Below are 24,627 nucleotides of genomic sequence, written 5' to 3' on the forward strand. Positions count from 1 at the left end.
GTTGCATTTAGCGTAAAGAATCGCTCCTGCAGATGTACTTTGATTTATGTGAAACCTGTGTGCATCCTTCCATTGGATGTACTGTATTGGAGAGAAAAAAAAAATGTTAAAGTGAATGTCACGGGAACACATTAAAAATAAGGTTGGCACTTCCTTCCCATTGGTGTTGGTTTACAGTATGCCGTAGTGTACTCGGACGCTCATGTACTGTAATTGCATTTCAAAGGCACAGTATTTTCCATCGTCTCCCCCCTACCCCCATCGCCCTTCCCCCCTGGGGGCCTGCACAGGGAGGAAATTCAGGTCCTGTGCAATGCACAAACGCTGAAGATCTACAGTACTGTTTTGCTTAGTTGGTAGCGTCAGAATACACTCATTTCATTCACGCTGTTTGGGTGCATTTAGCGTAAAGAATCGCTCCTGCAGATGTACTTTGATTTATGTGAAACCTGTGTGCATCCTTCCATTGACTGTCTTACAATGTAAATAAAATAATACAGTGCATTATTACAGAAAAAAAAAAAAAAAAGAAAGAAAGCACATCATGTCTCGAACCCTGGACCCCCAGTGAGGGAGGTGGGAGCCTTCACCCCTAGCCCACGATGCCTCATGAGAGATTTCTAATTTCATGTGTGAAAGTACTGCAAACAGCGCCCGGCCCTCGCCCCATTGCTGTTGGTTTATGCCTTAGAGGACTCGGACGCTCGCATTTGTAAAGCACGGTGTTTTCCTCCGCCTCCTGCTAGCCTGTTGCCCTTCCCCCATGGGAGCCTGCACAGATCATGCAGTAGACAGGGAGGGAATGCAGGTCATGTGCAATACACAAACGCCCACTGTAGTACTATTTTGCTCACTTACAGTACCGTACTGTAGGTTGCATTTAGCGTAAAGAATCGCTCCTGCAGATGTACTTTGATTTATGTGAAACCTGTGTGCATCCTTCCATTGGATGTACTGTATTGGAGAGAAAAAAAAAAATGTTAAAGTGAATGTCACGGGAACACATTAAAAATAAGGTTGGCACTTCCTTCCCATTGGTGTTGGTTTACAGTATGCCGTAGTGTACTCGGACGCTCATGTACTGTAATTGCATTTCAAAGGCACAGTATTTTCCATCGTCTCCCCCCTACCCCCATCGCCCTTCCCCCCTGGGGGCCTGCACAGGGAGGAAATTCAGGTCCTGTGCAATGCACAAACGCTGAAGATCTACAGTACTGTTTTGCTTAGTTGGTAGCGTCAGAATACACTCATTTCATTCACGCTGTTTGGGTGCATTTAGCGTAAAGAATCGCTCCTGCAGATGTACTTTGATTTATGTGAAACCTGTGTGCATCCTTCCATTGACTGTCTTACAATGTAAATAAAATAATACAGTGCATTATTACAGAAAAAAAAAAAAAAAAGAAAGAAAGCACATCATGTCTCGAACCCTGGACCCCCAGTGAGGGAGGTGGGAGCCTTCACCCCTAGCCCACGATGCCTCATGAGAGATTTCTAATTTCATGTGTGAAAGTACTGCAAACAGCGCCCGGCCCTCGCCCCATTGCTGTTGGTTTATGCCTTAGAGGACTCGGACGCTCGCATTTGTAAAGCACAGTGTTTTCCTCCGCCTCCTGCTAGCCTGTTGCCCTTCCCCCATGGGAGCCTGCACAGATCATGCAGTAGACAGGGAGGGAATGCAGGTCATGTGCAATACACAAACGCCCACTGTAGTACTATTTTGCTCACTTACAGTACCGTACTGTAGGTTGCATTTAGCGTAAAGAATCGCTCCTGCAGATGTACTTTGATTTATGTGAAACCTGTGTGCATCCTTCCATTGGATGTACTGTATTGGAGAGAAAAAAAAAAATGTTAAAGTGAATGTCACGGGAACACATTAAAAATAAGGTTGGCACTTCCTTCCCATTGGTGTTGGTTTACAGTATGCCGTAGTGTACTCGGACGCTCATGTACTGTAATTGCATTTCAAAGGCACAGTATTTTCCATCGTCTCCCCCCTACCCCCATCGCCCTTCCCCCCTGGGGGCCTGCACAGGGAGGAAATTCAGGTCCTGTGCAATGCACAAACGCTGAAGATCTACAGTACTGTTTTGCTTAGTTGGTAGCGTCAGAATACACTCATTTCATTCACGCTGTTTGGGTGCATTTAGCGTAAAGAATCGCTCCTGCAGATGTACTTTGATTTATGTGAAACCTGTGTGCATCCTTCCATTGACTGTCTTACAATGTAAATAAAATAATACAGTGCATTATTACAGAAAAAAAAAAAAAAAAGAAAGAAAGCACATCATGTCTCGAACCCTGGACCCCCAGTGAGGGAGGTGGGAGCCTTCACCCCTAGCCCACGATGCCTCATGAGAGATTTCTAATTTCATGTGTGAAAGTACTGCAAACAGCGCCCGGCCCTCGCCCCATTGCTGTTGGTTTATGCCTTAGAGGACTCGGACGCTCGCATTTGTAAAGCACGGTGTTTTCCTCCGCCTCCTGCTAGCCTGTTGCCCTTCCCCCATGGGAGCCTGCACAGATCATGCAGTAGACAGGGAGGGAATGCAGGTCATGTGCAATACACAAACGCCCACTGTAGTACTATTTTGCTCACTTACAGTACCGTACTGTAGGTTGCATTTAGCGTAAAGAATCGCTCCTGCAGATGTACTTTGATTTATGTGAAACCTGTGTGCATCCTTCCATTGGATGTACTGTATTGGAGAGAAAAAAAAAAATGTTAAAGTGAATGTCACGGGAACACATTAAAAATAAGGTTGGCACTTCCTTCCCATTGGTGTTGGTTTACAGTATGCCGTAGTGTACTCGGACGCTCATGTACTGTAATTGCATTTCAAAGGCACAGTATTTTCCATCGTCTCCCCCCTACCCCCATCGCCCTTCCCCCCTGGGGGCCTGCACAGGGAGGAAATTCAGGTCCTGTGCAATGCACAAACGCTGAAGATCTACAGTACTGTTTTGCTTAGTTGGTAGCGTCAGAATACACTCATTTCATTCACGCTGTTTGGGTGCATTTAGCGTAAAGAATCGCTCCTGCAGATGTACTTTGATTTATGTGAAACCTGTGTGCATCCTTCCATTGACTGTCTTACAATGTAAATAAAATAATACAGTGCATTATTACAGAAAAAAAAAAAAAAAAGAAAGAAAGCACATCATGTCTCGAACCCTGGACCCCCAGTGAGGGAGGTGGGAGCCTTCACCCCTAGCCCACGACGCCTCATGAGAGATTTCTAATTTCATGTGTGAAAGTACTGCAAACAGCGCCCGGCCCCCGCCCCATTGCTGTTGGTTTATGCCTTAGAGGACTCGGACGCTCGCATTTGTAAAGCACGGTGTTTTCCTCCGCCTTCTGCTAGTCCTCCATTCCCATTATGCATTAGCGAACTCAGACGCTCATATATTTTAAAAGCACGGTGTTTATACATTGTACTGTACATTCTTCCTTTTACACAATTACTGTAGTTGCGTCTCCATACACATACAGTACTGTACTCCATACTTTTTCCACCGCCTCCCGTTACGCCTACAGTATTGCCAGAGCTGTAGATCAATCCGCCGCTATACTGTACGATCGAAAGTACTGGATTAGTGGAGCATTAGCCACACAGTGGTGGAGATGTGTAATGCATGATGAGTATCTAGATCAGGCCTGGCCAACCTGTGGCTCTCCAGCTGTTGTAAAACTACAAGTCCCATCATGCTTTGCCACAGGTTTGCCATTAGGGAATGCTAAAACTGTGGCAGGGCATGCTGGGATGTGTAGTTTCACAACATCTGGAGAGCCACAGGTTGGCCAGGCCTGATCTAGATCGTCTCAACGCGCCTGCCTGTGATTAAACTCAGCTATCGCCTTAGCGTGGCTAAACGCCCGTCTCGGCGGAGAAACAGTCAAGATAAAGGTGGCTACATCTGTATATTGAAGGGGTTCTGGATGATAGATCAACAGTCAATAAGTCGGCAGTCAATTGGTCGACAACTAATGGATTTATTTATGATTTATTTATTATATACTTCTAATTGATATAATTGACAGTAGGGTGATACATTATCTCATGTACATTATGAAATTACTCTCAAACAACTAATATAAAATAATACTTTTTCCCAATGGTCATTTGAATTAATTGTTTTAAGTTTTTTGTTGCCACATAAGAATAATCCACTTTAGAATAATCCACACTGTGGTTGTGGTGCTTTTTAATCACCAGCTAAGTGGTTAAGATGTCAGCAATCACCGTGGTGACTTTATCGGCATGCTGGCAAACCCCAGGAGGTCCAGTAACTAACAGTGTTGCAGGTCCCCTTATACTTCAACAAAATTCAACTTAATTACATGCAATTTGTTTGTATTAAAGTCGTTAGCCTGTGCAACATGTCCTTAATTGCACTCTCATCACTAATAAAAGAAAGTTTTCTCAAACTCATCAAGCGTACTGACTCGTTAATTAAATGGTTCATTTAATTTGTCATCTAGGGACTCAAAGTGGAGAACAGTTAACAGAGCAGGAACCGGCTGCAAAGAACACAAAATAAACAACAAGGCATAGGATCATGGAATAGATGTCTGATGCCTTTGTTAATTAAAAACAGGTTGGTCATTCTCCAGTCTCTTGCCATAGAAAATATAATTATTACTTATCTAAAACAGGTGTGCAATTGTCCACCATTAAAAAAATGGATTTTTAAAAAAAATCTGATAAAGAAACCTGTGTGATTTTCAGCTTAAAGTAATTGACATGCTGATGATTCTATGGGGTATATTAAATTGCAGTCGAAATCTGCCGTCTGTCGGAAAGACAGCAGTTTTCTACTTTTTTAGGTCAGAAGGGGTTCCGACCTATTCAATACACCCCAAAATTATCTGACAAGTAGGGAATTCCGACTTGTCGCAAAGCACGTGGATCGGTGGAATAGCCGCGATCCGCGTGCTTCTGTCGGAAACAGGGCCAAATCCGACAGGTTTTGGACCCTTTCCGACCATCTCAATCCGAATTTAAAAAAAGTCATATTGAGATGAGGGAGCTGAGAGGAGGAGACGGGGGAGAGCAACGGGGAAACGGGGGAGAGCAGCGCCTGCAGCAGCGTTAGCAGGAGGATGTGGCAACGCCACTGCTCACGGCAGCATCCACCCAGCTCCAGCAAGCGAGGTCCCGCTTGCTGGAGCTGGGTGGACACTGCCGTGAGGTCTGGCGGCGGTGCCTCGTCCTCCTGCTACGGCGCTACGCTGCTGTAGCCGCTGCTCTCCCCCGTCTCCTCGCTGCTCTCGCTGTCTTCCCAGCTCCTCCTCTCAACTCCCTCATCTCAATCCGACTTTTTTAAAATTCGGATTGAGATGGTCAGGAACGGCCAAATCCTGTCGGATTTGGCAGATCATTGATTAGCCCTTGTCGGTATGCATGTGGGAATGGATCTGACTTTAATTGAATATACCCCTATACAGTGTCGGACTGGGGCATGAAGGGCCGACCTGGGGAATGCAGTTATAGGGGCCCATACTTAGGGGTGTGGCCAGCCTACAAGGGGGGGTGGCCAGCCTCCACAGAGGCTTGAAATACACAATAGTTTAGTGCAGTGTAATGCAACATATCTACCATGTATAATACAAGAGAACCTGATCCCTAGCGGAAGGAGTGGGCCCTCAGGCAATAGGGCCTACCGGTGGTTTCCATGGTACCCCTGTGGGCCAGTCCGAACATGCCCCTATATCTTCCATCTTTATGGTGACAAATGCTATGCAGTCTTACCCTCTGCATCAAAATGATTAACCACTAACATCTAAATGTATAATTGATTATTCCATTTAAACAAGGAATGTTAATAACAGCAAAACATAAAACTATAAGGAAAAATAATTTATATACATTCAAATTTATAATTTCTGCAATTTTTTTTTTTTTAAAGGTAAGTTGAAGTGGTTGGAAAGTAAGTAATCCAGTATATTTAATATTGTAAAAAAAGTATGCCATCCAAATAATGTACAATCTTTGGGGAATGTAGAGTACTCCTATTTTTTTAACGCGATAATCATTTACATGGCAAAACCATGTTTATTTTGCCATGTAAATGATTGCCACTTTAAAAAAGATTTGTCTACAGAGTGCATATCAACAGAATTAGGGGCTACGCTGAATCACACCTGTTTTCTGCACCAAGGATAAAGTTGATGCACGTATAATGCAGCACATTTTATTAGGGTGTGCACGACTGGAGTGGCGTGCCTAGCCCCACCTACTGGACGTGCCTAGCCCCGCCTATCCAGTCAGAGGGCACCGGAGTGCCAGTCCACAAGAATATTATAAAAGAATAAATAAATAAATAAATATATATATAAATAAATAAAAATAACTGGCACTCAGAGACAGCAAAATGATTCAAAAGCAATATGTAATATCCATTCTTGACATGGATATTACATATTGCTTTTGAATCATTTTGCTGTCTCTGAGCGCCAGTTATTTATGTATGTATATATATATATATATATATATATATATATATATAGATAGTAATAATAATAATAATAATAATAATAATAATAAACCTTTATTTTATTGTGCCAAATTTATATCCCAACCCCCACCCCAGCCTGGCCTGAACTTTGCCCTGGTGCACACAGAGACTGAGAGACAGTGAGTGAGTCTCACACTCACATTCTGAAGGGCAGGCTCAGGCAGCAGGATGATGGGATGACTACTGTCCTCCTCTCCGAGTCCTACTGTAAGAGGCACGGGGGTGGGGCCCTGGGGAACAAAGTTCGGATCGCTCACTTACCAGGCCTACGTACCTCACGCCTCCCGTCCTCCACCTTCAGTCCGTCGAGGTAGCTCAGACGATACTGGCACACGTTCAGACACGGAGAAGAACTTCCTGGGTCACCTGAAACGAATGGGGGGGGGGGCACACTACGCTGGGGTGGCCTACACTGGGCTCAGTGAAGGGTCATCATTGGCACTTGTGGCCTCAGACTGGGTGCCCCCGTAGTGGTGCGGAGCACCAGGGGCGACCCTGAACGAAAACGCCCAAAGGGGAAGTGGGGGAGGGGCAACGTACACCACGAACACACACGAAACACCTTTATGCTCACCAGCTATATACTTGGCTTCCGCCAGATGACTGGCCCTTCTTCTTTGCTCCTGTAAGAGAACACACAACACAGCCCACGGGACGTGGCGCTGCTTACGCTTTATGACGGAGAGACACTTATACAGAGGTTATAGCATAACACCGTAATACTGTTTCAACCTTGTGGTACTCACCGACACGTACTTCCGACAGCCTACCTTTCATGGGGGCCTGGCTGTGGGGAAAACTGAGAACTCATCACACACGCGGCGTAGCGCCAACTTATGCAAACCGTGGCCTAGCACCGACTTAAGCAACCTGCGGCGTATCGCCGACTTACACACCCTGCGGCCTAGCGCCGGATTCAGGGATACCACGGCCTAGCGCCGACTTACCACACCTGCGGCGTATCGCCGACTTCAGCAACCTGCGGCCTATCGCCGACTTCAGCAACCTGCGGCCTATCGCCGACTCCAACAACCTGCGGCCTATCGCCGACTCCAGCAACCTGCAGCCTATCGCCGACTCCAGCAACCTGCGGCCTATCGCCGACTCCAGCAACCTGCGGCCTATCGCCGACTTCAGCAGCCTGCGGCCTATCGCCGACTCCAGCAACCTGCGGCCTATTGCCGACTTCAGCAACCTGCGGCCTATCGCCGACTTCAGCAACCTGCGGTCTATCGCCGACTTCTGCAACCTGCGGCCTATCGCCGACTCCAGCAACCTGCGGCCTATCGCCGACTCCAGCAACCTGCGGCCTATCGCCGACTCCAGCAGCCTGCGGCCTATCGCCGACTTCAGCAGCCTGCGGCCTATCGCCGACTCCAGCAACCTGCGGCCTATCGCCGACTTCAGCAACCTGCGGCCTATCGCCGACTTCAGCAACCTGCGGCCTATCGCCGACTTCAGCAACCTGCGGCCTATCGCCGACTTCAGCTGCACACAATTGTGTTGGGCTTCCTTGCCCTGGAGGCCCCCTACCTATGGCTGCCTATCTGGGGGGTAATGGGGCCTTGCGCCCTCTGCTGATCAGGCCATGGGCCTGCCTATGTTGCCTCAGGCCTAGTGCCTGTTTTGCCCCACAGGCCTAGTGCCCGCCTACTGGTGCCACAGGCCGGTGGCCTGACTATCCCTATGGGCCTAGTGCCCACTATGTGGCCCTGGGCCTAATGCCCGCTCAACTGTGCCACGGGCCAGGAGGGCCCGACTTTATGCCCACAGGCCGGAAGGGCCTGACAATGCCCACGGTCCTAATGCCCGATCCCTGGTGGTCTAGGGGTGGGGGTGGGCACCTGCACTTACCCATCCAAAGGGCCACGGCTGGACCAAGCCTGGTCCGGTCATGCCCACCGCGTTGTCTTCGCCAGAGGCGGGATGGCTCCCACCACCTCCGGGCTTCCTGGAGACTTCACCTGGGCAGCGGTGGCCGGTGCAAGCTCTTTTGCGTTGCACACCGCTGGCACAGGGCTTCCGAGGTCTTCACCGACGGGGGTCGGCTCCTTGTACTTCACCCGGTGGGCAGTGGCGTGTCTCAGCTCTTTTGCAACCACCGCCGCCCTCCGGGACTTCCGGCGCCGTCTTCATTCGTCTATCTTCAGGAGCTCTTCTCCGCTCCTTCACCGTCCCCGAACTGACTTCCCGCGCCCGGCGCTGGCTAAAACAAACCAGTGCCGGGGGGCGAGACTATGACGCGGCGAGCCGGGATTGGCTCGCCGCCGCCACTCCCGATTGGCTGCCAGTTCACGAGCCGTAATTGGCTCGCGTCTGGCGCCAAATTCAAAAAGCGGCGCTGTGATTGGCGGGGCCTGAGTCCTGGAGGATGCAGGCCCGCCGCCATCACCCGCGTAGAGCGGCAGTGGATATGCACCGCCGCCCCCACACCCGCTGCAGAACTCTGCACTCAGCGGGGCAGGTGGAGACCGGACCAGATCCGGTCCCCAGCACCGCCCGAAGCCCGCGCTATCTCCGGCCACATGGGACGGCGCCGGGCTGTCCCAGGTGAGGAGGGACGCGCACGCTAGTAGCAGGGCCAGTGACCGCACGAGGACACTGGCCCTTGCTACATTCCTCCAGGCTTTTTCCTTTGTGGTCCCCACAAAGCTGGCCATCACCCTGGTTCCGGCGTCGGGGCCTCCGTCACCTGTCTTGACGGTTGGCCCCTGTTCAGGTGCCCCATCCGGTGTATCTGCGCTTGCATCTGTGGAGGGAAAACTCACCTTCCCCCTTTGGCCTGGGGGTGTTATCCCCTCGGGGACCACTGTGGGTGGTAGACCCTCCATGGTGATGGTGGTGGCCTCCTGGAGCTGGTTCCGGCTCTCTAGGACACTGGGTTCCCCATCGGATGGCATATCCTCCCATCCGTTGTCGTCATCCGGGTTGTCTGCAGGTTGGTCAGCAACACTGGGTTCCTCATCTGATGACATGGTCTCCCACTCGTCGTCGTCGGGGTCCTCCAGGTCGGTCCAGCTGGAGGATAGGTCATCCCTAGGCCAGGAGCACTCAGGCCGTTCGTGGTCGGGATCGTCGCAGCCCGTACATCTCTCTACCTCCCCTTCGCTCCGGTCGTCGTCCCAGGTGCAGCCCTTGTGGTCGCCGTCGTAGTCGTCACAGGCAGACCAGTTGACCTCCTGCATCCGACGCTTCTCCTGGCGCCTGTCCGACGCTCCCTTCCTCTCGGCTTGCCCTTGTCGCCAATTCCTAATCGCCTGGGATGAGGCGTGTGGGCAATCTGGCGATTCATGGTCTACTTCTCCACAGAGCGCGCACCAGAGCTCGTCCAAGCTCTGCAGGGTCCAGTGTGGCCCCTCCGATTGGACGGCTTGGTCGCTGCACTCTCGGGGCCAATCCCTATGTTCCACGGGGATCGCTGATCTTGGGGGCTTGGTTGTGAAGTAATGCCCGCCACTATGGATCCCTGCGACCAACGGCTGCGTCTCGACATCCACTCTAGCAGCAGGTGGCCGGGGGTACTCTTCCGTCTGCTGGCCCGTCTGGTAGGGGTCGGTGGTGGCTTGCTGACGCTTCTTCTGGCGGCGCTCCTCTCGGTTACGCTTTACAGCTTGCTGCACTGCCCGTAGTAGGTCAGCGGACGTGAGGACGGGCCAGTTACTTCTATCCTCACATGCCAGGGGGTGGATCCATTCTGGTGGCGTTCTCCACATCGTGTCTGTCGTCCGCGGATCCTGCCAAATGTAAGAGGCACGGGGGTGGGGCCCTGGGGAACAAAGTTCGGATCGCTCACTTACCAGTCCTACGTACCTCAGGCCTCCCATCCTCCACCTTCAGTCCGTCGAGGTAGCTCAGACGATACTGGCACACGTTCAGACACGGAGAAGAACTTCCTGGGTCAACTGAAACGAATGGGGGGGCACACTACACTGGGGTGGCCTACACTGGGCTCAGTGAAGGGTCATCATTGGCACTTGTGGCCTCAGACTAGGTGCCCCCGTAGTGGTGCGGAGCACCAGGGGCAACCCTGAACGAAAACGCCAAAAGGGGAAGTGGGGGAGGGGCAACGTACACCACGAACACACACAAAACACCTTTATGCTCACCAGCTATATACTCGGCTTCCGCCAGACGACTGGCCCTTCTTCTTTGCTCCTGTAAGAGAACACACAACACAGCCCACGGGACGTGGCGCTGCTTACGCTTTATGACGGAGAGACACTTATACAAAGGTTATAGCACAACACCGTAATACTGTTTCAACCTTGTGGTACTCACCGATGTGTACTTCTGACAGCCTACCTTTCATGGGGGCCTGGCTGTGGGGAAAACTGAGAACTCATCACACACGCGGCGTAGCGCCAACTTATGCAAACCGTGGCCTAGCACCGACTTAAGCAACCTGCGGCGTATCGCCGACTTACACACCCTGCGGCCTAGCGCCGGATTCAGGGATACCACGGCCTAGCGCCGACTTACCACACCTGCGGCGTATCGCCAACTTCAGCAACCTGCGGCCTATCGCCGACTCCAGCAACCTGCGGCCTATCGCTGACTCCAGCATCCTGCGGCCTATCGCCGACTCCAGCAACCTGCGGCCTATCGCCGACTTCAGCAACCTGCGGCCTATCACCGACTTCAGCAACCTGCGGCCTATCGCCGACTTCAGCAACCTGCGGCCTATCGCCGACTTCAGCAACCTGCGGCCTATCGCCGAACTTCAGCAACCTGCGGCCTATCGCCGACTACAGCAACCTGCGGCCTATCGCCGACTTCAGCAACCTGCGGCCTATCGCCGACTTCAGCTGCACACAATTGTGTTGGGCTTCCTTGCCCTGGAGGCCCCCTACCTATGGCTGCCTATCTGGGGGGTAATGGGACCTTGCGCCCTCTGCTGATCAGGCCACGGGCCTGCCTATGTTGCCACAGGCCTAGTGCCTGTTTTGCCCCACGGGCCTAGTGCCCGCCTACTGTTGCCACAGGCCGGTGGCCTGACTATCCCTATGGGCCTAGTGCCCACTATGTGCCCCCGGGCCTAATGCCCGCTCAACTGTGCCACGGGCCAGGAGGGCCCGACTTTATGCCCACAGGGCGGAAGGGCCTGACAATCCCTAGTGGTCTATGGGTGGGGGTGGGCACCTGCACTTACCTGTCCAAAAGGCCACGGCTGGACCAAGCCTGGTCCGGCCACGCCCACCGCGTTGTCTTCGCCGGAGGCGGGATGGCTCCCACCACCTCCGGGCTTCCTGGAGACTTCACCTTGGCAGCGGTGGCCGGTGCAAGCTCTTTTGCGTTGCACACCGCTGGCCCAGGGCTTCCGAGGTCTTCACCGACGGGGGTCGGCTCCTTGTACTTCACCCGGCGGGCGGCGGCGTGTCTCAGCTCTTTTGCAACCACCGCCGCCCTCCGGGACTTCCGGCGCCGTCTTCGTTCGTCTATCTTCAGGAGCTCTTCTCCGCTCCTTCTCCGTCCCCGAACTGACTTCCCGCGCCCGGCGCTGGCTAAAACAAACCAGTGCCGGGGCTATGACGCGGCGAGCCGGGATTGGCTCGCCGCAGCCACTCCCGATTGGCTGCCAGTTCACGAGCCGTGATTGGCTCGCGTCTGGCGCCAAATTCAAAAGGCGGCGCTGTGATTGGCGGGGCCTGAGTCCCGGAGGATGCAGGCCTGCCGCCATCACCTGCGTGGAGCGGCGGTGGATATGCACCGCCGCCCCCACGCCCGCTGCTGAACTCTGCACTCAGCAGGGCAGGTGGAGACCGGACCAGATCCGGTCCCCAGCACCGCCCGAAGCCTGCGCTACCTCTGGCCACATGGGACGGCTCCGGGCCGTCCCAGGTGAGGAGGGACGCGCACGCTACTAGCAGGGCCAGTGACTGCACGAGGACACTGGCCCTTGCTACACTACAGCGGTCGAAAATGGCAGGGCGGCTGGGCGGCAGAGCAGGGCACACACTTGAAATGAGCACGGGCGGGAGCCGGGAACCGGGACTCGGAGGACAGCTGACAGCACAGCCACTCAGCCAGGGCGGGAAGGAAGGGAGGGAGGGTGCGCGGTGTGATGTGCTGATGTCACACTCACACCGCAAGGCCGTTGGATTATGATGGTGGTGGTGGGTGGGCTGGGCTGTGTACGGCCAGCCCACCCATCCATGAAGAAGCCGCACAGCTGACAGGCAGCTGTGTGTGAGTGTGACCGGCGGCAACGATGCACAGCGGGACTCGGGAGGTGGTGAATGCTGTGCTGTTAGGGAAGCGCGAGCGATGCAGCCAGGAGGTTATCCGATTATTGCTGTATCAGTGTGCTACTGCAGCAGCACACAGACAGCAATGATCGGTGTGACGTGCTGAGGAAGGAGGGGTGCCGGACATTAGGGGGTGCCTGTGCACCCCAGGCACCCCCCGTGCGCACGCCTATGCCAATGGCGGATTTTACCTATGGGCTGCAGGATTAGTGAAGTGAGGAGAGAGACAGATAATTATTAAATGTATTGTAGTATTTTTTTAGGCCTTAGGGGCCTATTCATCAAATTATATTTGCAGGTGTTTTCAGGGGGTACCTGCATATATTAAGGAGCTCCAAAATGTCACATTTAGGGACCACAGCAGATATCTCCAGTATCTGCTCCCCACCATTCCTGACAGTAGAAGCAGCCCCAAGCTCCGGAATGCCAAGCCTATGAGATACAGATTGCTAAAATTACTGGAAGAGGGTTCTATAGGAACACTACCCGGCAATGAATGCTGCACGTGGATGGTCAGCAGACTGTACATGCGCAGTAACAAAGGAGCTCCCCGATATGGAAGTGAAGTAATAGCATTAGCGATCATTTCACAGCTCAAGTTACACCTCACAAGGACGGTCTCCTTTTGGATCCTCTGTCCCTTCGTTTCTATTTTAATACGTATGGGTTGTACATAATTTATTGCTGTATATAGCCGTGATAAGAAATTATAGTTATCAGGTCTTAAACCCAATAATTGCTAAATATGCATTAGTCTCCAAACTAGAAGAAAATCCCTTCAACCCAGGTATTCCTGATAATAGATTCAGGGCCGTAACTAGATGTGTGCGGAGGGGACTTCGCACATAGCGCTGCAGGGTAGGGGGTGCTGTTGGTGACACTTGTGAATTTTCTGTTTTAACTGCTTTTACTTGCAGCTTCCCCCTTTTTTGAAGCCCAGCATTTCCTGACTGGCCCTGTCTCCTACCCTGACGCCTTCAGTCGCTGATTGACAGGCAGAGGCGGTCGCTGGGCGGGAGGGGGGCGGCACGGTGGTGTTTGGCCGCCATTTTGTGGGCACGGTCTAGCTAACGCAGGCGTGGCTGGACCTTGCGGGGGGTGGGCCGCAGCGGCTGTGTGACAGGGACTGACTGAATGGGGCAGGGACTGACATGCGGCGTGGACTAGCCCTGTGCTGGGCGTCCCCTCACATGTCAGTGTGGATGATCGTAGCAGTGCTAAATTTAGCACAGCTACGATCAACTCGGAATGACCCCCATAGTGCTCATAAGTTTTTATGCAGGATCACATAGCTCAATAAGTAAAGTGTTGGATTAGAATTACCGTATATAGGGGGTCATTCCGAGTAGTTCGCTCGGTAAATTTCTTCGCATCGCAGCGATTTTCCGCTTAGTGCGCATGCGCAATCTCCGCACTACGACTGCGCCAAGTAAATTTGCTATGCAGTTAGGAATTTTACTCACGGTTTTTTCTTCGTTCTGGTGATCGTAATGTGATTGACAGGAAGTGGGTGTTTCTGGGCGGAAACTGGCCGTTTTATGGGTGTGTGTGAAAAAACGCTACAGTTTCTGGGAAAAACGAGTGGCTGGAGAAACGGAGAAGTGTCTGGGCGAACGCTGTGTGTATTTGTGACGTCAAACCAGGAACGACAAGCACTGAACTGATCGCAGATGCCGAGTAAGTCTCGAGTTACTCAGAAACTGCACAGAGATGTATTATCGCAATATTGCAAATCTTTCGTTCATAATTTTGATAAGCTAAGATTCACTCCCAGTAGGCGGCGGCTTAGCTTGTGCAAAGCTGCTAAAAGCAGCTTGCGAGCGAACAACTCGGAATGACCCCCATAGGTTGTATAGGTTATAGTTTTGGATCCTGGGTATGGCAGTATATTGAAATGTGTAATTTAATAAAGGGTATTGTAATTGAATAACAATGAACTCTCAGGTTAAGTGCATGAATGTGATATAAGGAGGATTTGTGTTAAAATCCATTCTCTTGCAGTGGTCTTGTGTGTGTATATATAAAAATGGGGGGAGGGGGGGCGTCAATTCTCTCTCTGGCACAGGGCATCAAAAAGTCTTTTTACATCTCTGAGTAGATATCACACCTATATAGTTAGTGGGGATTAGCATATGCTTTACAGTATTACTATATTATTATATAATTCTCTTAATATACAGTGCAACACTTTGTCCCACATATTCCTGATAATACATTGCTCGTTACACATTAACAAAAATGGCAGAGCCCCAATGTATCTAGTTACAGCAATTCCTATGAATAATAGCTACAGCTACATCAGGGAGCAGTTGTGTAAGTACAAAGTCGCCAGAATGTGTCATTTATAAACATGTTATGCCAGCAAACGTCAAAGGCATGGTGTAATATATGTATTATGCAGACAATTCTTTGACATCGCTGGGGCATAAGACACAGTCAGGTTTCTGACTCCCTGCATGCAGCATATCTCACAACAGGACATGAGATACAATTTTTAAAACAATCCTGAATATTTGCCTCACTCCGCATTTGCCCACAACAATTAGCTACACAGCCTGGACTGTCTCACCTTCATCGGCCATCTTTGCTACTAATATCATGGCTCAATTTTGTAAAGGTCTACAGCAGGCATTCCCAACCACGGTCCTCAAGGCACACCAACAGTGCAGGTTTTAGTGATATCCAGGCTGCAGCACAGATGGTTAAATCAAAATAACTGAGCTACTAATTAAGTCAGCTGTGCTGAAGCCTGGATATCACTAAAACATGCACTGTTGGTGTGCCTTGAGGACCGTGGTTGGGAATGCCTGGTCTACAGGGTTAAAAGATTGACATTACAATGGATAACACAGAAATTATTTCTTGTGGTGACATTTTGTTTCCTAATATGTAACCCCAATAAGTGATTTGATTCACTGGCCATGCTTCAGGCAGGTTACTATTCCCAATCATAATCTGCGTGGATAGTAAATCAATCAAAACGTAAACCCCCCCAAAACTTTTGTCAACCATTGTCATGTTGACATTTTGAACCTGTTGACCTTAATGCATATCGGCCTTTCATCTGTTGACTTTTTGTACCTGTCGACCTAATGCATGTTGACCATATGGTGTCAAACTATTGACTGTTGACCCAGACACTATTTCCCTATCATCCAGATACCTTTGGTAACACAATTAGTCCTGCAGCTCTTGTTACTGCCAAGTCACACTCATATTATCTGACTGGAAATCTCTACTGTTGTGGAAATCATGAAGACCAGGCATTCTCAACTCCAATCCTCAAGTACTATACCACCAACATGTCTTGTTTTAAGGATTTCTGTGTGTGGAAAGAGGGAGAATAAATTCTGTCTCACCTGTGCATGATTAAAATCCTGAATACATGTCATGTTGGTGGTACTTGAGGATAGATGTCGAGAACCCCCATTGTAGACAACATGTACACTTTATAACAAATTTAGCCCTACATCATATCTAACTTGGAAATGATTTAGAGAATCCCGAAAACCAGAATATTTGCAAAAATGTTCACTTATCTCTAGTTAAGAGTTATCAGCCTTTTATAAGCCATCCTATGAAATGTGCGTGCTATGAAATACTGGTGCTCTATGAAAGTGCTCGGTGAAGAGGGCAATCTATCTTGTCTGCATCATGCAGAAGTACTATTAAATCCTGCGAGTCAGAAACATTTTTGCCTCAGTGAACTCTAGTTCTGGCCTCTTGTTCCCTCGACAAATGACCCTCACTTTATATTCATCACAAACACTGGTCTGTGGATCCATTAGGTATAAACGTGCAGGAAATAGATGGATCCGGGGACCCTGCCTGTGCATGGAGCTGCTAATTAGAGCAATAGACTCAGGAAACATTTGACTTGTTAACTCTGCTGGAAAAGGCCTTAAATTGTTGTAAACAAACATAGCTTCATATTTCTATTTACAGCTTCAAATCCAATACAAACATTAAAGGCGTTATTCCTTGGAGGAAGAGAAGCATAAGAGAGACAACCGCTCTCCTTAGCTAATGGTGGGGCTACTGCTGTACTTAACATTGTAACATTATTTTGTTCAATGCATGACACAGAGCGAATTGCAATGTTACATCAACACATTTGTAACAGTTACCTCTGCAGTTATTGTAACAGCGATCCCAAATTCCCATGATGTTTAATGCATTTTGTGCAGACAGTTTATGTATACAATGGAAATGAATTTAAGAGCAAGCAAAATGACTACAGTATACAGGTGGATCAGGTTTATTCAGAGATAGGGTCTTATTTATCAATCTTAAAGTGGAAACTGCTTCTTCTGTATGAGTATCTAAAACAATACTAAAGTAAGTTTTTATTTTATTTTGCAGTTACAACCATGCAGAAACAGGTCAGCAGCACTCCTGAAATGTGCAGAAATACTGTACAGCGACAAAGAAAACAGGGTGCACTGAACTATCTCTACAAATAATGGAATCCACTCTCACTGCTGGTGCTCCTGTTCTGAGCTGAAAACAGAGAACATCAGCCACACGTGGATACGCTGCTCAGATTTATTGTGACTGCAAGCCTGGTGTACAGCAAGTAGGAGCAGGTGAGTTGGTTGGAGGTGGTTTACAGACCCAACTAGAAAAAGGAAGGTCATGCTGCTCGGACTCTTTCCTTACAATTGCTTGTAGAATTATTGGCAACTAACCAGCAGGCACACAATTGAAAATGATTAGGTGATGGAATTTCTATCAACTTACACCACTGATTGACTTTGAAACCAGTTAGTTATATCAGATATTAAAGGGTCTAGTTACTAAGGGGGAGATGCACTAAGCAGTTAAAAGAGTGGAGAAGTGAGCCAGTGGAGAAGTTGCCCGTGGCAACCAATCAGCATTAACGTAACATTTATAATTTGCATACTATAAAAGTATATACGGCAGCTGATTGGTTGCCCCATGGGTAACTTCCCTACTGGCTCACTTTTCCACTTTTATCACTGCTTAGTACATGTCCCACTTAGTGGCCAAGTTGACAGAGGGCACATCTGTACATTTCCCTTTTCATGAGAAAGCAGCTTATCAACTCACAAGGGATAAGTGACATCACTGAGGTAATTTGTGTTATAACTTCCAGTGTTTTAATAGGCTGCACTAACAATGATCTCATCAGTTCCTAATGAATTGCTAAGCAACTGTCTCATAAATAATCAGTCCATACAGTATAGTACTTGCTTCAGGGGCGCTTTAAGAGAGGAGGAGGCCCATATGCAGCCTCCTCCGTTCGGACCCCCTCCTCTCTGCTGGCAGCGTTGGAGAGTCTGGGCACTAGAGGGCTCAGACTTTACTGCACATGTACAGATCTCTGGGAAAATGGTGTGGCGGCCACTTTCCCATTGATCACACTGCAAATATGCCGAACACAATGAAAATGCCCACTGTTCCATTTTAACAGTGATTTAACTGCATTGCTGACATCGGCATGCGACTCTGGAGGGGTAAGTATTCAAATAAAAGGGGTGCAGTGTGTGTGGTGTGGGTCCCCCGGACTAAGGAGCCCATGTGCACCGTACACACTGCACCCATTGTAAATATTCCAGTGACTGGCTTACTTTTCTTTCTGTGCTCTGGAAGATCTGGGGACAGGGTTTGGCTGGCCCACAGGGGTGTGTCATATGTGTAAGGGGCATTACTGTGTGGAATTATGTGTATAAATGCATTACTAATGTGTGGCATTATGTGTATAAAGTTCGCTACTATTTGGCGTTGCATATAGAAAAGGCACTACTGTGTCATGTAAATAAGGAGCAATTCAGTGTGATGTAATGTGAATAAGGGGCTCTACTGTGAGGAGTAACGTTTATAAGGTAAAGTGATACTACTGTGGGATGTAATATAAATTATGGACACTATCGCATGATCAAATGTGAATAAAGTTGCAGTACTGTGTGGCGTAATTGGAATTGGGGTTACTATTGTGTGGCCTTGCCCCTTGCCAGCAAAAACACACCCCTTTTTGGGCTGTGCGCCAAATGTGCAAACTGTTCCTATTTAAAATATAGGGGGTACAAACACCAAAATAAGGACTGCTATGGGTGAGGGGTGATGGTGCTGGGAAAGAGGTGCAAGGTCAGAGGCGGAACCAGCGGTGGTGCTAGGGGGCACCAGCCAAAATCTTGCCTAGGGCATCATATTGCTTAGGGCCGGCTCTGCACCCGTCCATGAAGAAGCCGCACAGCTGACAGGCAGCTGTGTGTGAGTGTGACCGGCGGCAACGATGCACAGCGGGACTCGGGAGGGGGTGAATGCTGTGCTGTTAGGGAAGCGCGAGCGATGCAGCCAGGAGGTTATCCGATTATTGCTGTATCAGTGTGCTACTGCAGCAGCACACAGACAGCAATGATCGGTGTGACGTGCTGAGGAAGGAGGGGTGCCGGACATTAGGGGGTGCCTGTGCACCCCAGGCACCCCCCGTGCGCACGCCTATGCCAATGGCGGATTTTACCTATGGGCTGCAGGATTAGTGAAGTGAGGAGAGAGACAGATAATTATTAAATGTATTGTAGTATTTTTTTAGGCCTTAGGGGCCTATTCATCAAATTATATTTGCAGGTGTTTTCAGGGGGTACCTGCATATATTAAGGAGCTCCAAAATTTCACATTTAGGGACCACAGCAAATATCTCCAGTATCTGCTCCCCACCATTCCTGACAGTAGAAGCAGCCCCAAGCTCCGGAATGCCAAGCCTATGAGATACAGATTGCTAAAATTACTGGAAGAGGGTTCTATAGGAACACTACCCGGCAATGAATGCTGCACGTGGATGGTCAGCAGACTGTACATGCGCAGTAACAAAGGAGCTCCCCGATATGGAAGTGAAGTAATAGCATTAGCGATCATTTCACAGCTCAAGTTACACCTCACAAGGACGGTCTCCTTTTGGATCCTCTGTCCCTTCGTTTCTATTTTAATACGTATGGGTTGTACATAATTTATTGCTGTGAATAGCCGTGATAAGAAATTATAGTTATCAGGTCTTAAACCCAATAATTGCTAAATATGCATTAGTCTCCAAACTAGAAGAAAATCCCTTCAACCCAGGTATTCCTGATAATAGATTCAGGGCCGTAACTAGATGTGTGCGGAGGGGACTTCGCACATAGCGCTGCAGGGTAGGGGGTGCTGTTGGTGACACTTGTGAATTTTCTGTTTTAATTGCTTTTACTTGCAGCTTCCCCCTTTTTTGAAGCCCAGCATTTCCTGACTGGCCCTGTCTCCTACCCTGACGCCTTCAGTCGCTGACTGACAGGCAGAGGCGGTCGCTGGGCGGAAGGGGGCGGCACGGTGGTGTTTGGCCGCCATTTTGTGGGCACGGTCTAGCCAACGCAGGCGTGGCTGGACCTTGCGGGGGGTGGGCCGCAGCGGCTGGGTGACAGGGACTGACTGAATGGGGCAGGGACTGACATGCGGCGTGGACTAGCCCTGTGCTGGGCGTCCCCTCACATGTCAGTGTGGATGATCGTAGCAGTGCTAAATTTAGCACAGCTACGATCAACTCGGAATGACCCCCATAGTGCTCATAAATTTTTATGCAGGATCACATAGCTCAATAAGTAAAGTGTTGGATTAGAATTACCGTATATAGGTTGTATAGGTTATAGTTTTGGATCCTGGGTATGGCAGTATATTGAAATGTGTAATTTAATAAAGGGTATTGTAATTGAATAACAATGAAGTCTCAGGTTAAGTGCATGAATGTGATATAAGGAGGATTTGTGTTAAAATCCATTCTCTTGCAGTGGTCTATAAATGTGTGTGTATATATAAAAATGGGGGGAGGGGGGGGCGTCAATTCTCTCTCTGGCACAGGGCATCAAAAAGTCTTTTTACATCTCTGAGTAGATTTCACACCCATATAGTTAGTGGGGATTAGCATATGCTTTACAGTATTACTATATTATTATATAATTCTCTTAATATACAGTGCAACACTTTGTTCCACATATTCCTGATAATACATTGCTCGTTACACATTAACAAAAATGGCAGAGCCCCAATGTATCTAGTTACAGCAATTCCTATGAATAATAGCTACAGCTACATCAGGGAGCAGTTGTGTAAGTACAAAGTCGCCAGAATGTGTCATTTATAAACATGTTATGCCAACAAACGTCAAAGCATGGTGTAATATATGTATTATGCAGACAATTCTTTGACATCGCTGGGGCATAAGACACAGTCAGGTTTCTGACTCCCTGCATGCACCATATCTCACAACAGGACATGAGATACATTTTTAAAACAATCCTGAATATTTGCCTCACTCCGCATTTGCCCACAACAATTAGCTACACAGCCTGGACTGTCTCACCTTCATCGGCCATCTTTGCTACTAATATCATGGCTCAATTTTGTAAAGGTTTACAGGGTTAAAAGATTGACATTACAATGGATAACACAGAAATGACTTCTTGTGGTGACATTTTGTTTCATAATATGAAACCCCAATAAGTGATTTGATTCACTGGCCATGCTTCAGGCAGGTTACTATTCCCAATCATAATCTGCGTGGATAGTAAATCAATCAAAACGTAAACCCCCCCCAAAACTTTTGTCAACCATTGTCATGTGGACATTTTCATCTGTTGACCTTTTGTACCTGTCGAACTAATGCATGTTGACCATATGGTGTCAAACTATTGACTGTTGACCCAGACACTATTTCCCTATCATCCAGATACCTTTGGTAACACAATTAGTCCTGCAGCTCTTGTTACTGCCAAGCCACACTCATATTATCTGACTGAACTTGGCTTCCTGGAAATCTCTACTGTTGTGGAAATCATGAAGACCAGGCATTCTCAACTCCAATCCTCAAGTACTATACCACCAACATGTCTTGTTTTAAGGATTTCTGTGTGTGGAAACAGGGAGAATAATTTCTGTCTCACCTGTGCATGATTAAAATCCTGAATACATGTCATGTTGGTGGTACTTGAGGATAGATGTCGAGAACCCCCATTGTAGACAACATGTACACTTTATAACAAATTTAGCCCTACATCATATCTAACTTGGAAATGATTTAGAGAATCCCGAAAACCAGAATATTTGCAAAAATGTTCACTTATCTCTAGTTAAGAGTTATCAGCCTTTTATAAGCCATCCTATGAAATGTGCGTGCTATGAAATACTGGTGCTCTATGAAAGTGCTCGGTGAAGAGGGCAATCTATCTTGTCTGCATCATGCAGAAGTACTATTAAATCCTGCGAGTCAGAAACATTTTTGCCTCAGTGAACTCTAGTTCTGGCCTCTTGTTCCCTCGACAAATGACCCTCACTTTATATTCATCACAAACACTGGTCTGTGGATCCATTAGGTATAAACGTGCAGGAAATAGATGGATCCGGGGACCCTGCCTGTGCATGGAGCCGCTAATTAGAGCAATAGACTCAGGAAACATTTGACTTGTTAACTCTGCTGGAAAAGGCCTTAAATTGTTGTAAACAAACATAGCTTCATATTTCTATTTACAGCTTCAAATCCAATACAAACATTAAAGGCGTTATTCCTTGGAGGAAGAGAAGCATAAGAGAGCCAACCGCTCTCCTTAGCTAATGGTGGGGCTACTGCTGTACTTAACATTGTAACATTATTTTGTTCAATGCATGACACAGAGCGAATTGCAATGTTACATCAACACATTTGTAACAGTTACCTCTGCAGTTATTGTAACAGCGATCCCAAATTCCCATGATGTTTAATGCATTTTGTGCAGACAGTTTATGTATACAATGGAAATGAATTTAAGAGCAAGCAAAATGACTACAGTATACAGGTGGATCAGGTTTATTCAGAGATAGGGTCTTATTTATCAATCTTAAAGTGGAAACTGCTTCTTCTGTATGAGTATCTAAAACAATACTAAAGTAAGTTTTTATTTTATTTTGCAGTTACAACCATGCAGAAACAGGTCAGCAGCACTCCTGAAATGTGCAGAAATACTGTACAGCGACAAAGAAAACAGGGTGCACTGAACTATCTCTACAAATAATGGAATCCACTCTCACTGCTGGTGCTCCTGTTCTGAGCTGAAAACAGAGAACATCAGCCACACGTTGATACGCTGCTCAGATTTATTGTGACTGCAAGCCTGGTGTACAGCAAGTAGGAGCAGGTGAGTTGGTTGGAGGTGGTTTACAGACCCAACTAGAAAAAGGACGGTCATGCTGCTCGGACTCTTTCCTTACAATTGCTTGTAGAATTATTGGCAACTAACCAGCAGGCACACAATTGAAAATGATTAGGTGATGGAAATTCTATCAACTTACACCACTGATTGACTTTGAAACCAGTTAGTTATATCAGATATTAAAGGGTCTAGTTACTAAGGGGGAGATGCACTAAGCAGTTAAAAGAGTGGAGAAGTGAGCCAGTGGAGAAGTTGCCCGTGGCAACCAATCAGCATTAACGTAACATTTATAATTTGCATACTATAAAAGTATATACGGCAGCTGATTGGTTGCCCCATGGGTAACTTCCCTACTGGCTCACTTCTCCACTTTTATCACTGCTTAGTACATGTCCCACTTAGTGGCCAAGTTGACAGAGGGCACATCTGTACATTTCCCTTTTCATGAGAAAGCAGCTTATCAACTCACAAGGGATAAGTGACATCACTGAGGTAATTTGTGTTATAACTTCCAGTGTTTTAATAGGCTGCACTAACAATGATCTCATCAGTTCCTAATGAATTGCTAAGCAACAGTCTCATAAATAATCAGTCCATACAGTATAGTACTTGCTTCAGGGGCGCTTTAAGAGAGGAGGAGGCCCATATGCAGCCTCCTCCGTTCGGACCCCCTCCTCTCTGCTGGCAGCGTTGGAGAGTCTGGGCACTAGAGGGCTCAGACTTTACTGCACATGTGCAGATCTCTGGGAAAATGGTGTGGCGGCCACTTTCCCATTGATCACACTGCAAATATGCCGAACACAATGAAAATGCCCACTGTTCCATTTTAACAGTGATTTAACTGCATTGCTGACATCGGCATGCGACTCTGGAGGGGTAAGTGTTCAAATAAAAGGGGTGCAGTGTGTGTGGTGTGGGTCCCCCGGACTAAGGAGCCCATGTGCACCGTACACACTGCACCCATTGTAAATATTCCAGTGACTGGCTTACTTTTCTTTCTGTGCTCTGGAAGATCTGGAGACAGGGTTTGGCTGGCCCACAGGGGTGTGTCATATGTGTAAGGGGCATTACTGTGTGGAATTATGTGTATTAATGCATTACTAATGTGTGGCATTATGTGTATAAAGTTCGCTACTATTTGGCGTTGCATATAGAAAAGGCACTACTGTGTCATGTAAATAAGGAGCAATTCAGTGTGATGTAATGTGAATAAGGGGCTCTACTGTGAGGAGTAACGTTTATAAGGTAAAGTGATACTACTGTGGGATGTAATTTAAATTATGGACACTATCGCATGATCAAATGTGAATAAAGTTGCAGTACTGTGTGGCGTAATTAGAATTGGGGTTACTATTGTGTGGCCGTGCCCCTTGCCAGCAAAAAAACACCCCTTTTTGGGCTGTGCGCCAAATGTGCAAACTGTTCCTATTTAAAATATAGGGGGTACAAACACCAAAATAAGGACTGCTATGGGTGAGGGGTGATGGTGCTGGGAAAGAGGTGCAAGGTCAGAGGCGGAACCAGCGGTGGTGCTAGGGGGCACCAGCCAAAATCTTGCCTAGGGCATCATATTGCTTAGGGCCGGCTCTGCACCCGTCCATGAAGAAGCCGCACAGCTGACAGGCAGCTGTGTGTGAGTGTGACCGGCGGCAACGATGCACAGCGGGACTCGGGAGGGGGTGAATGCT

At 48.3% G+C, this 24,627-nt stretch overlaps 1 long non-coding RNA gene across 4 annotated transcripts in view; it reads left to right on the forward strand.

Moving 5' to 3' along the window:
• LOC134943532 (uncharacterized) overlaps nucleotides 1–24,627 on the forward strand; it is a 49,045-nt gene that overhangs the window by 12,100 nt on the left and 12,318 nt on the right. For all 4 annotated transcript variants that reach the window (XR_010181592.1, XR_010181594.1, XR_010181593.1 and 1 more), the window contains exons 2-4: nucleotides 4,487–4,602; nucleotides 17,130–17,353; nucleotides 22,701–22,924. This is a non-coding gene — a long non-coding RNA (uncharacterized LOC134943532). The remainder of the gene's footprint in view (nucleotides 1–4,486; nucleotides 4,603–17,129; nucleotides 17,354–22,700; nucleotides 22,925–24,627) is intronic.

Source organism: Pseudophryne corroboree, chromosome 7 (assembly GCF_028390025.1).
Source record: "Pseudophryne corroboree isolate aPseCor3 chromosome 7, aPseCor3.hap2, whole genome shotgun sequence".
Lineage (NCBI taxonomy): Eukaryota > Metazoa > Chordata > Amphibia > Anura > Myobatrachidae > Pseudophryne > Pseudophryne corroboree.